Source organism: Triplophysa dalaica, chromosome 5, assembly GCF_015846415.1.
Source record: "Triplophysa dalaica isolate WHDGS20190420 chromosome 5, ASM1584641v1, whole genome shotgun sequence".
NCBI lineage: Eukaryota > Metazoa > Chordata > Actinopteri > Cypriniformes > Nemacheilidae > Triplophysa > Triplophysa dalaica.
In genome coordinates this window covers 17011543-17022133 of record NC_079546.1, presented here as the reverse complement: position 1 = coordinate 17022133, position 10591 = coordinate 17011543, and the positions used below count along the sequence as shown (strand labels likewise).

The following is a 10591-nucleotide window of genomic DNA, read 5'->3' as shown; positions in this document are numbered from 1 at the left end:
AACAGTGGCAATATAGAGGCAATATTCAGAAAAATAAAGGCTGGGAATGCTAACAGCCTGAGTGCTAATAGCGAATGGTCGTACAAAACAAATGTATCTGTGCGTTATATGACGATATTTGGTATGGGATACACTTAAGGATAGGTTTAACCCTCTGTGAGTTATCAATTTAGAACATAAATATTAAGAAATAACAGGAATAAACGATATATTTAGAAAAAGTTTGACGGAGCTCGGTCTCAAACCACGCTCTCTCAGCAAACAGGAAGTGATGAGGTTCAGGTGTGTGAACCTCCTCAACCCTCCTCACTTGACAGTTAAACAAACCAATCAAACTAAGGATTACATCAAGTATAACCCAATCAAGAGTATGAAAGGAAGCATTTTCATAAAATGCGTGTGGGATGATTTTCATGAGACGCTGCTTTAAAAAAAAAAACATTACCGGACAAAACCCGTATTGATTCAAAATGGACCCGCAATTTCATTCTCAAATACGGGACGATTCCATATTTGAAGGGATGGGTTGCAACCCTAGATGCAGAACCCATGAATTGATCCTTGAGGGACACCATACAATAATAGTATCAGACATATAATCACATAAATTAGGTAGACAGACAGACCAAATTAAAAGTGTCAGAGGTGAAAAATAGGGGCAAAGGGAATGATGTGATATTAAGTGAACAGCCAAATGAGCACGTCCCTTTATATGATTCACACGTTATTGTGAGCACTGTAGTAGGTGCCCCCAGAGATAAATAGGGACAAAGAAAAAATTAAACAGAGAGAGGCAAGGAGCAACCACTTCTTTCTCTCCATGCCCATCGCACCACCCAAACGTGGAAAGACAGAATATTAAGTAGGACCCGGGTATCCAAAAAACAGGCCTAGGTATGATAAAGTACAGGTCAGTGACAGAAAAATTCAGTACTGGTTACCCGTTTCTCCACGGCGACCGATGTAGTTGCGTGTCGTCACTCATAAACTGGAATCCCGGCGAGTGAAGCAATGGTGTGGGTAAAGGCCAGCCGCCTCTAAAACATCAGGCTACGTCTTAAAAACCAGCAGTAAGAATGAGGAAAAAAGCTCTTTCCTCTATCATGCCCATCAAACTCAGCGAACAAACAAACATCAACCACTCAGTCATGCACAGACAGAAAGAGATGCAGTTTTACTATGACTAGTAACACACAAGGTTAAAAGTTCAGAGAACTACGATTTAAACAGGGATTGTGCTTAGGACTGCCATATATTATAACAACCAAACAATTATTTTCTGACAGTTCTATTGCTAAATGCTTGAAAATTAAAAACTTGTCAAAAACAACCCCTTTACAGGCCAATGACTCCATAGATTTAGCAGCTATTCTGCCATCCTTTTTGCAACAACAAAGTATATTCTGAAGGGCATTCCTCATTTTGGAACACAACCCCATTTTGATCAAGCCATGTTTACATAAAAACCATAAAATTGAATTTTTTTGCAGTTCAAATGTTACGAATAAAAAATGTTCACCAAGAAATCGATCTTACATTAAAAATTGCCCATTTTAAGCCTTCATCATTTTGTAAATAAGTAGGAATACTATTTAACTGAGATTTCACTATCGACACCAAATTTGATTTCTAGTTGTTTGTAGTAGAGACAACAACCTTTATATTTTGAAACTGCTTGCACACCTGTTCAATATTTGGTATCTTCAATGTAACACTTCTTTCAGGGATGCAATATACAGTGGGGCAACAAAGTATTTATTCACCCACCAATTGTGCAAGTTCTCTCACTTAAAAAGATGAGAGAGGCTTGTAATTTTCAACATTGGTTAACCCCAACTATGAGAGACAAAATAAGAAAATCACATTGTAGGATTTTTAATGAATTTATTTGCAAATTATGGTGGAATATACGTATTTGGTCATTAAAAAAACTTTATATCAATACTTTGTTATATAACCTTTGTTGGCAATCACAGGTCTAACATTTACATTTACATTTAGGCATTGGCAGACACTTTTATGCAAAGCGACTTACATTGCTTTATCCTAAACATAGGTATTTGCAATCCCCTGGGATCGAACCCACAACCTTGCAATGCTCTTAACACTGAGCTACAGGAAAGCTGAATGACCTGTAAATACAGCCGTTCAATGGCACACAGGCCATTTAGAAATAACGTGCCGCAAGGAGCGAGATTCCCAGATAGAGGGGACCTTTCCTCCTCACTTTTCGACACTTCACTCTTCGATTTGATGCTTATTCATAAACCATGAGGTCTTGTTTCTATTTTTTGCAAGAATTATATATTTTAAACCAATTGCATTAATGATCAGCCTGTTAAGAGCATTTCCTAATGAACACTGTTTTAAATGGGAAGATAATTTAGAATCTGTTCTGGTATAAATGGCAGGGAACGGATGCATTTTTAGTAGCTTTGTCAGTAATTTGCTCGCGATGAATCCATTTAAATTGTTACACTTTGTTTGTATGTTCAGTAGATTTTACTTCAAAAAAAGAACATTGACCGCTTTAATTGAACAGCCCTGATTTATGGTAAGGGCTATGTGTATGGCTTCATTATCCCAAGGAGTTTCCGTCCCTTTACCTGTTTCATAAAAAAGTGAACCCTACAGTCATTTGAACTCAGTCCTGCTCCTCATGCGATGCACTAATTGCGCTTTAACATCTGATATGAAATTGATGAATCAGATTTAATGAAAAGTTTTGTGTTTTGTATTTTGTGGTTGTTGTTACTTTTATTTTTATAAAACATTGCATACTGAAATGTCAGGCTATTCTGTCACTGAAAACGGTCAGACCAGAGTTGCTCCACTGCGTCCGGCGGACGCTGCAAAAGAATTTAGCGGACAGCGATTTCCTATGTTTTCTCAGATTGCATCACAAGCATGGTCACAAGCAAGAATATCCATTCTTAGAACTCCCCGCATCCTGTTTATATGTGCAGATCCCTTCCAAAACAAATGTTTGGCCGAAACCAAATGGACAGCTTCCCTGTTATATCAACAAAAGGCCTAGTCTTTTCACTTTTAACCTTTGCTGTTTACTTAAACATGCCGTGGTACGCCTCGTTGGCGCAGTTTGGCAGCGCGTCAGTCTCATAATCTGAAGGTCGTGAGTTCGAGCCTCACACGGGGCAGCGTGGTGGGAAATTCTTTTGAACTGACAGACTGGCTCTATTAAGGCGACACATCTTTCCGGCTCCCGCGTAGGAACGTTCACGAGCGGGTGCTCCCTGGTGGTCTAGTGGCTAGGATTCGGCGCTCTCACCGCCGCGGCCCGGGTTCGATTCCCGGTCAGGGAATGTGCTTTTGGACACCCTCTGGCTGTATTCGTGGGACTTTGAAAAAACAATAACCTTTGAAGGTCTCCAAGGCTTAAAGAGACGCTTCCTTCGAACCGGATTCGAACCAGCGACCTAAGGATGACCAGTGAGATGCCTACAGTCCTCCGCTCTACCAACTGAGCTATCGAAGGCCCGGATACCGTCTATCGTCTGAGCTATTTTTGGGCCTTGTCAGCGGAAGCCCTCGTGGCACGAAAAGGAGCTGAGGAGCAACGAGCCAGCCAGGAATCGAACCTAGAATCTTCTGATCCGTAGTCAGACGCGTTATCCATTGCGCCACTGGCCCTCTTTGAGGGCACACAGGAAGAACGCAGATCGAGAACAGGCAAAGGGGCTGAAAGAACCCACGCTCTCTGGAACAAACCTGTGCCTGGTAATCAAGATTACTTGCAACTTCAAAGCAGATGTGGATTGGAACCCTTACACTGTCTGACTTAAATTAGCGCACGGCCGTTTCCATGTAAAGCCGAGCCTGGAGTCTCCAGTGTGACATGCAAAGCAATGTCAGAAGTGGGATTCGAACCCACGCCTCCAGTGGAGACTGCGACCTGAACGCAGCGCCTTAGACCGCTCGGCCATCCTGACAGTGTGGGCGTTCGGCCTCTCAGCAATCGTGCACCCACCACTTTCGGAATGGACCCTTAAATGCAGCCGTTCAATGGCACACAGGCCATTTAGAAATAACGTACCGCAAGGAGCGCGATTCCCAGATAGAGGGGACCTTTCCTCCTCACTTTTCGACACTTCACTCTTCGATTTGATGCTTATTCATAAACCATGAGGTCTTGTTTCTATTTTTTGCAAGAATTATATATTTTAAACCAATTGCATTAATGATCAGCCTGTTAAGAGCATTTCCTAATGAACACTGTTTTAAATGGGAAGATAATTTAGAATCTGTTCTGGTATAAATGGCAGGGAACGGATGCATTTTTAGTAGCTTTGTCAGTAATTTGCTCGCGATGAATCCATTTAAATTGTTACACTTTGTTTGTATGTTCAGTAGATTTTACTTCAAAAAAAGAACATTGACCGCTTTAATTGAACAGCCCTGATTTATGGTAAGGGCTATGTGTATGGCTTCATTATCCCAAGGAGTTTCCGTCCCTTTACCTGTTTCATAAAAAAGTGAACCCTACAGTCATTTGAACTAAGTCCTGCTCCTCATGCGATGCACTAATTGCGCTTTAACATCTCATATGAAATTGATGAATCAGATTTAATGAAAAGTTTTGTGTTTTGTATTTTGTGGTTGTTGTTACTTTTATTTTTATAAAACATTGCATACTGAAATGTCAGGCTATTCTGTCACTGAAAACGGTCAGACCAGAGTTGCTCCACTGCGTCCGGCGGACGCTGCAAAAGAATTTAGCGGACAGCGATTTCCTATGTTTTCTCAGATTGCATCACAAGCATGGTCACAAGCAAGAATATCCATTCTTAGAACTCCCTGTTTATATGTGCAGTTCCCTTCCAAAACAAATGTTTGGCCGAAACCAAATGGACAGCTTCCCTGTTATATCAACAAAAGGCCTTGTCTTTTCACTTTTAACCTTTGCTGTTTACTTAAACATGCTGGGTACGCCTCGTTGGCGCAGTTTGGCAGCGCGTCAGTCTCATAATCTGAAGGTCGTGAGTTCGAGCCTCACACGGGGCAGCGTGGTGGGAAATTCTTTTGAACTGACAGACTGGCTCTATTAAGGCGACACATCTTTCCGGCTCCCGCGTAGGAACATTCTCGAGCGGGTGCTCCCTGGTGGTCTAGTGGCTAGGATTCGGCGCTCTCACCGCCGCGGCCCGGGTTCGATTCCCGGTCAGGGAATGCGCTTTTGGACACCCTCTGGCTGTATTCGTGGGACTTTGAAAAAACAATAACCTTTGAAGGTCTCCAAGGCTTAAAGAGACGCTTCCTTCGAGCCGGATTCGAACCAGCGACCTAAGGATGACCAGTGAGATGCCTACAGTCCTCCGCTCTACCAACTGAGCTATCGAAGGCCCGGAAACTGTCTATCGTCTGAGCTATTTTTGGGCCTTGTCAGCGGAAGCCCTCGTGGCACGAAAAGGAGCTGAGGAGCAACGAGCCAGCCAGGAGTCGAACCTAGAATCTTCTGATCCGTAGTCAGACGCGTTATCCATTGCGCCACTGGCCCTCTTTGAGGGCACACAGGAAGAACGCAGATCGAGAACAGGCAAAGGGGCTGAAAGAACCCACGCTCTCTGGAACAAACCTGTGCATGGTAATCAAGATCACTTGCAACTTCAAAGCAGATGTGGATTGGAACCCTTACACTGTCTGACTTAAATTAGCGCACGGCCGTTTCCATGTAAAGCCGAGCCTGGAGTCTCCAGTGTGACATGCAAAGCAATGTCAGAAGTGGGATTCGAACCCACGCCTCCAGTGGAGACTGCGACCTGAACGCAGCGCCTTAGACCGCTCGGCCATCCTGACAGTGTGGGCGTTCGGCCTCTCAGCAATCGTGCACCCACCACTTTCGGAATGGACCCTTAAATGCAGCCGTTCAATGGCACACAGGCCATTTAGAAATAACGTACCGCAAGGAGCGCGATTCCCAGATAGAGGGGACCTTTCCTCCTCACTTTTCGACACTTCACTCTTCGATTTGATGCTTATTCATAAACCATGAGGTCTTGTTTCTATTTTTTGCAAGAATTATATATTTTAAACCAATTGCATTAATGATCAGCCTGTTAAGAGCATTTCCTAATGAACACTGTTTTAAATGGGAAGATAATTTAGAATGTGTTCTGGTATAAATGGCAGGGAACGGATGCATTTTTAGTAGCTTTGTCAGTAATTTGCTCGCGATGAATCCATTTAAATTGTTACACTTTGTTTGTATGTTCAGTAGATTTTACTTCAAAAAAAGAACATTGACCGCTTTAATTGAACAGCCCTGATTTATGGTAAGGGCTATGTGTATGGCTTCATTATCCCAAGGAGTTTCCGTCCCTTTACCTGTTTCATAAAAAAGTGAACCCTACAGTCATTTGAACTAAGTCCTGCTCCTCATGCGATGCACTAATTGCGCTTTAACATCTCATATGAAATTGATGAATCAGATTTAATGAAAAGTTTTGTGTTTTGTATTTTGTGGTTGTTGTTACTTTTATTTTTATAAAACATTGCATACTGAAATGTCAGGCTATTCTGTCACTGAAAATGGTCAGACCAGAGTTGCTCCACTGCGTCCGGCGGACGCTGCAAAAGAATTTAGCGGACAGCGATTTCCTATGTTTTCTCAGATTGCATCACAAGCATGGTCACAAGCAAGAATATCCATTCTTAGAACTCCCCGCATCCTGTTTATATGTGCAGATCCCTTCCAAAACAAATGTTTGGCCGAAACCAAATGGACAGCTTCCCTGTTATATCAACAAAAGGCCTAGTCTTTTCACTTTTAACCTTTGCTGTTTACTTAAACTTGCTGGGTACGCCTCGTTGGCGCAGTTTGGCAGCGCGTCAGTCTCATAATCTGAAGGTCGTGAGTTCGAGCCTCACACGGGGCAGCGTGGTGGGAAATTCTTTTGAACTGACAGACTGGCTCTATTAAGGCGACACATCTTTCCGGCTCCCGCGTAGGAACATTCTCGAGCGGGTGCTCCCTGGTGGTCTAGTGGCTAGGATTCGGCGCTCTCACCGCCGCGGCCCGGGTTCGATTCCCGGTCAGGGAATGCGCTTTTGGACACCCTCTGGCTGTATTCGTGGGACTTTGAAAAAACAATAACCTTTGAAGGTCTCCAAGGCTTAAAGAGACGCTTCCTTCGAGCCGGATTCGAACCAGCGACCTAAGGATGACCAGTGAGATGCCTACAGTCCTCCGCTCTACCAACTGAGCTATCGAAGGCCCGGATACTGTCTATCGTCTGAGCTATTTTTGGGCCTTGTCAGCGGAAGCCCTCGTGGCACGAAAAGGAGCTGAGGAGCAACGAGCCAGCCAGGAGTCGAACCTAGAATCTTCTGATCCGTAGTCAGACGCGTTATCCATTGCGCCACTGGCCCTCTTTGAGGGCACACAGGAAGAACGCAGATCGAGAACAGGCAAAGGGGCTGAAAGAACCCACGCTCTCTGGAACAAACCTGTGCATGGTAATCAAGATCACTTGCAACTTCAAAGCAGATGTGGATTGGAACCCTTACACTGTCTGACTTAAATTAGCGCACGGCCGTTTCCATGTAAAGCCGAGCCTGGAGTCTCCAGTGTGACATGCAAAGCAATGTCAGAAGTGGGATTCTAACCCACGCCTCCAGAGGAGACTGTGACCTGAACGCAGCGCCTTAGTCCGCTCGGCCATCCTGACATCCTGACAAAAAAAGAACATTGACCGCTTTAATTGAACAGCCCTGATTTATGGTAAGGGCTATGTGTATGGCTTCATTATCCCAAGGAGTTTCCGTCCCTTTACCTGTTTCATAAAAAAGTGAACCCTACAGTCATTTAAACTAAGTCCTGCTCCTCATGCGATGCACTAATTGCGCTTTCACAACTCATATGAAATTGATGAATCAGATTTAATGAAAAGTTTTGTGTTTTGTATTTTGTGGTTGTTGTTACTTTTATATTTATAAAACATTGCATACTGAAATGTCAGGCTATTCTGTCACTGAAAACGGTCAGACCAGAGTTGCTCCACTGCGTCCGGCGGACGCTGCAAAAGAATTTAGCGGACAGCGATTTCCTATGTTTTCTCAGATTGCATCACAAGCATGGTCACAAGCAAGAATATCCATTCTTAGAACTCCCCGCAGCCTGTTTATATGTGCAGATCCCTTCCAAAACAAATGTTTGGCCGAAACCAAATGGACAGCTTCCCTGTTATATCAACAAAAGGCCTAGTCTTTTCACTTTTAACCTTTGCTGTTTACTTAAACATGCTGGGTACGCCTCGTTGGCGCAGTTTGGCAGCGCGTCAGTCTCATAATCTGAAGGTCGTGAGTTCGAGCCTCACACGGGGCAGCGTGGTGGGAAATTCTTTTGAACTGACAGACTGGCTCTATTAAGGCGACACATCTTTACGGCTCCCGCGTAGGAACGTTCACGAGCGGGTGCTCCCTGGTGGTCTAGTGGCTAGGATTCGGCGCTCTCACCGCCGCGGCCCGGGTTCGATTCCCGGTCAGGGAATGCGCTTTTGGACACCCTCTGGCTTTATTCGTGGGACTTTGAAAAAACAATAACCTTTGAAGGTCTCCAAGGCTTAAAGAGACGCTTCCTTCGAGCCGGATTTGAACCAGCGACCTAAGGATGACCAGTGAGATGCCTACAGTCCTCCGCTCTACCAACTGAGCTATCGAAGGCCCGGATACCGTCTATCGTCTGAGCTATTTTTGGGCCTTGTCAGCGGAAGCCCTCGTGGCACGAAAAGGAGATGAGGAGCAACGAGCCAGCCAGGAGTCGAACCTAGAATCTTCTGATCCGTAGTCAGACGCGTTATCCATTGCGCCACTGGCCCTCTTTGAGGGCACACAGGAAGAACGCAGATCGAGAACAGGCAAAGGGGCTGAAAGAACCCACGCTCTCTGGAACAAACCTGTGCCTGGTAATCAAGATTACTTGCAACTTCAAAGCAGATGTGGATTGGAACCCTTACACTGTCTGACTTAAATTAGCGCAGGGCCGTTTCCATGTAAAGCCGAGCCTGGAGTCTCCAGTGTGACATGCAAAGCAATGTCAGAAGTGGGATTCGAACCCACGCCTCCAGTGGAGACTGCGACCTGAACGCAGCGCCTTAGACCGCTCGGCCATCCTGACAGTGTGGGCGTTCGGCCTCTCAGCAATCGTGCACCCACCACTTTCGGAATGGACCCTTAAATGCAGCCGTTCAATGGCACACAGGCCATTTAGAAATAACGTACCGCAAGGAGCGCGATTCCCAGATAGAGGGGACCTTTCCTCCTCACTTTTCGACACTTCACTCTTCGATTTGATGCTTATTCATAAACCATGAGGTCTTGTTTCTATTTTTTGCAAGAATTATATATTTTAAACCAATTGCATTAATGATCAGCCTGTTAAGAGCATTTCCTAATGAACACTGTTTTAAATGGGAAGATAATTTAGAATGTGTTCTGGTATAAATGGCAGGGAACGGATGCATTTTTAGTAGCTTTGTCAGTAATTTGCTCGCGATGAATCCATTTAAATTGTTACACTTTGTTTGTATGTTCAGTAGATTTTACTTCAAAAAAAGAACATTGACCGCTTTAATTGAACAGCCCTGATTTATGGTAAGGGCTATGTGTATGGCTTCATTATCCCAAGGAGTTTCCGTCCCTTTACCTGTTTCATAAAAAAGTGAACCCTACAGTCATTTGAACTAAGTCCTGCTCCTCATGCGATGCACTAATTGCGCTTTACCATCTCATATGAAATTGATGAATCAGATTTAATGAAAAGTTTTGTGTTTTGTATTTTGTGGTTGTTGTTACTTTTATTTTTATAAAACATTGCATACTGAAATGTCAGGCTATTCTGTCACTGAAAACGGTCAGACCAGAGTTGCTCCACTGCGTCCGGCGGACGCTGCAAAAGAATTTAGCGGACAGCGATTTCCTATGTTTTCTCAGATTGCATCACAAGCATGGTCACAAGCAAGAATATCCATTCTTAGAACTCCCCGCATCCTGTTTATATGTGCAGATCCCTTCCAAAACAAATGTTTGGCCGAAACCAAATGGACAGCTTCCCTGTTATATCAACAAAAGGCCTAGTCTTTTCACTTTTAACCTTTGCTGTTTACTTAAACATGCTGGGTACGCCTCGTTGGCGCAGTTTGGCAGCGCGTCAGTCTCATAATCTGAAGGTCGTGAGTTCGAGCCTCACACGGGGCAGCGTGGTGGGAAATTCTTTTGAACTGACAGACTGGCTCTATTAAGGCGACACATCTTTCCGGCTCCCGCGTAGGAACGTTCACGAGCGGGTGCTCCCTGGTGGTCTAGTGGCTAGGATTCGGCGCTCTCACCGCCGCGGCCCGGGTTCGATTCCCGGTCAGGGAATGCGCTTTTGGACACCCTCTGGCTGTATTCGTGGGACATTGAAAAAACAATAACCTTTGAAGGTCTCCAAGGCTTAAAGAGACGCTTCCTTCGAGCCGGATTCGAACCAGCGACCTAAGGATGACCAGTGAGATGCCTACAGTCCTCCGCTCTACCAACTGAGCTATCGAAGGCCCGGATACCGTCTATCGTCTGAGCTATTTTTGGGCCTTGT

The 10591-nt window shown here is 44.5% G+C and overlaps 23 non-coding genes across 23 annotated transcripts; 10 read left to right on the top strand and 13 right to left on the bottom strand.

Moving 5' to 3' along the window:
- The first annotated feature begins 3084 nt into the window (after positions 1–3084).
- Positions 3085–3158, top strand: trnam-cau (transfer RNA methionine (anticodon CAU)). Its single transcript has one exon. It is a non-coding gene; the product is annotated as a tRNA-Met (tRNA).
- Positions 3159–3251: 93 nt separating this feature from the next.
- On the top strand, positions 3252–3323 carry trnae-cuc (transfer RNA glutamic acid (anticodon CUC)). Its single transcript has one exon. It is a non-coding gene; the product is annotated as a tRNA-Glu (tRNA).
- An 86-nt stretch (positions 3324–3409) lies between these two features.
- trnay-gua (transfer RNA tyrosine (anticodon GUA)) lies at positions 3410–3496 on the bottom strand. Its single transcript is given in 2 exon segments — positions 3410–3445; positions 3460–3496. It is a non-coding gene; the product is annotated as a tRNA-Tyr (tRNA).
- An 82-nt stretch (positions 3497–3578) lies between these two features.
- Positions 3579–3651, bottom strand: trnar-acg (transfer RNA arginine (anticodon ACG)). The gene has a single exon. It is a non-coding gene; the product is annotated as a tRNA-Arg (tRNA).
- Positions 3652–3867: 216 nt separating this feature from the next.
- trnal-cag (transfer RNA leucine (anticodon CAG)) lies at positions 3868–3950 on the bottom strand. Its single transcript has one exon. It is a non-coding gene; the product is annotated as a tRNA-Leu (tRNA).
- A 998-nt stretch (positions 3951–4948) lies between these two features.
- trnam-cau (transfer RNA methionine (anticodon CAU)) lies at positions 4949–5022 on the top strand. Its single transcript has one exon. It is a non-coding gene; the product is annotated as a tRNA-Met (tRNA).
- A 93-nt stretch (positions 5023–5115) lies between these two features.
- trnae-cuc (transfer RNA glutamic acid (anticodon CUC)) lies at positions 5116–5187 on the top strand. Its single transcript has one exon. It is a non-coding gene; the product is annotated as a tRNA-Glu (tRNA).
- Positions 5188–5273: 86 nt separating this feature from the next.
- On the bottom strand, positions 5274–5360 carry trnay-gua (transfer RNA tyrosine (anticodon GUA)). The gene is given in 2 exon segments: positions 5274–5309; positions 5324–5360. It is a non-coding gene; the product is annotated as a tRNA-Tyr (tRNA).
- An 82-nt stretch (positions 5361–5442) lies between these two features.
- trnar-acg (transfer RNA arginine (anticodon ACG)) lies at positions 5443–5515 on the bottom strand. The gene has a single exon. It is a non-coding gene; the product is annotated as a tRNA-Arg (tRNA).
- A 216-nt stretch (positions 5516–5731) lies between these two features.
- trnal-cag (transfer RNA leucine (anticodon CAG)) lies at positions 5732–5814 on the bottom strand. Its single transcript has one exon. It is a non-coding gene; the product is annotated as a tRNA-Leu (tRNA).
- A 1005-nt stretch (positions 5815–6819) lies between these two features.
- On the top strand, positions 6820–6893 carry trnam-cau (transfer RNA methionine (anticodon CAU)). Its single transcript has one exon. It is a non-coding gene; the product is annotated as a tRNA-Met (tRNA).
- A 93-nt stretch (positions 6894–6986) lies between these two features.
- On the top strand, positions 6987–7058 carry trnae-cuc (transfer RNA glutamic acid (anticodon CUC)). The gene has a single exon. It is a non-coding gene; the product is annotated as a tRNA-Glu (tRNA).
- Positions 7059–7144: 86 nt separating this feature from the next.
- Positions 7145–7231, bottom strand: trnay-gua (transfer RNA tyrosine (anticodon GUA)). Its single transcript is given in 2 exon segments — positions 7145–7180; positions 7195–7231. It is a non-coding gene; the product is annotated as a tRNA-Tyr (tRNA).
- An 82-nt stretch (positions 7232–7313) lies between these two features.
- trnar-acg (transfer RNA arginine (anticodon ACG)) lies at positions 7314–7386 on the bottom strand. The gene has a single exon. It is a non-coding gene; the product is annotated as a tRNA-Arg (tRNA).
- Positions 7387–7602: 216 nt separating this feature from the next.
- On the bottom strand, positions 7603–7685 carry trnal-cag (transfer RNA leucine (anticodon CAG)). Its single transcript has one exon. It is a non-coding gene; the product is annotated as a tRNA-Leu (tRNA).
- Positions 7686–8267: 582 nt separating this feature from the next.
- On the top strand, positions 8268–8341 carry trnam-cau (transfer RNA methionine (anticodon CAU)). The gene has a single exon. It is a non-coding gene; the product is annotated as a tRNA-Met (tRNA).
- Positions 8342–8434: 93 nt separating this feature from the next.
- Positions 8435–8506, top strand: trnae-cuc (transfer RNA glutamic acid (anticodon CUC)). Its single transcript has one exon. It is a non-coding gene; the product is annotated as a tRNA-Glu (tRNA).
- Positions 8507–8592: 86 nt separating this feature from the next.
- trnay-gua (transfer RNA tyrosine (anticodon GUA)) lies at positions 8593–8679 on the bottom strand. Its single transcript is given in 2 exon segments — positions 8593–8628; positions 8643–8679. It is a non-coding gene; the product is annotated as a tRNA-Tyr (tRNA).
- An 82-nt stretch (positions 8680–8761) lies between these two features.
- On the bottom strand, positions 8762–8834 carry trnar-acg (transfer RNA arginine (anticodon ACG)). Its single transcript has one exon. It is a non-coding gene; the product is annotated as a tRNA-Arg (tRNA).
- A 216-nt stretch (positions 8835–9050) lies between these two features.
- On the bottom strand, positions 9051–9133 carry trnal-cag (transfer RNA leucine (anticodon CAG)). The gene has a single exon. It is a non-coding gene; the product is annotated as a tRNA-Leu (tRNA).
- A 1005-nt stretch (positions 9134–10138) lies between these two features.
- Positions 10139–10212, top strand: trnam-cau (transfer RNA methionine (anticodon CAU)). Its single transcript has one exon. It is a non-coding gene; the product is annotated as a tRNA-Met (tRNA).
- Positions 10213–10305: 93 nt separating this feature from the next.
- On the top strand, positions 10306–10377 carry trnae-cuc (transfer RNA glutamic acid (anticodon CUC)). The gene has a single exon. It is a non-coding gene; the product is annotated as a tRNA-Glu (tRNA).
- Positions 10378–10463: 86 nt separating this feature from the next.
- On the bottom strand, positions 10464–10550 carry trnay-gua (transfer RNA tyrosine (anticodon GUA)). The gene is given in 2 exon segments: positions 10464–10499; positions 10514–10550. It is a non-coding gene; the product is annotated as a tRNA-Tyr (tRNA).
- Between the last annotated feature and the right edge of the window lie 41 nt (positions 10551–10591).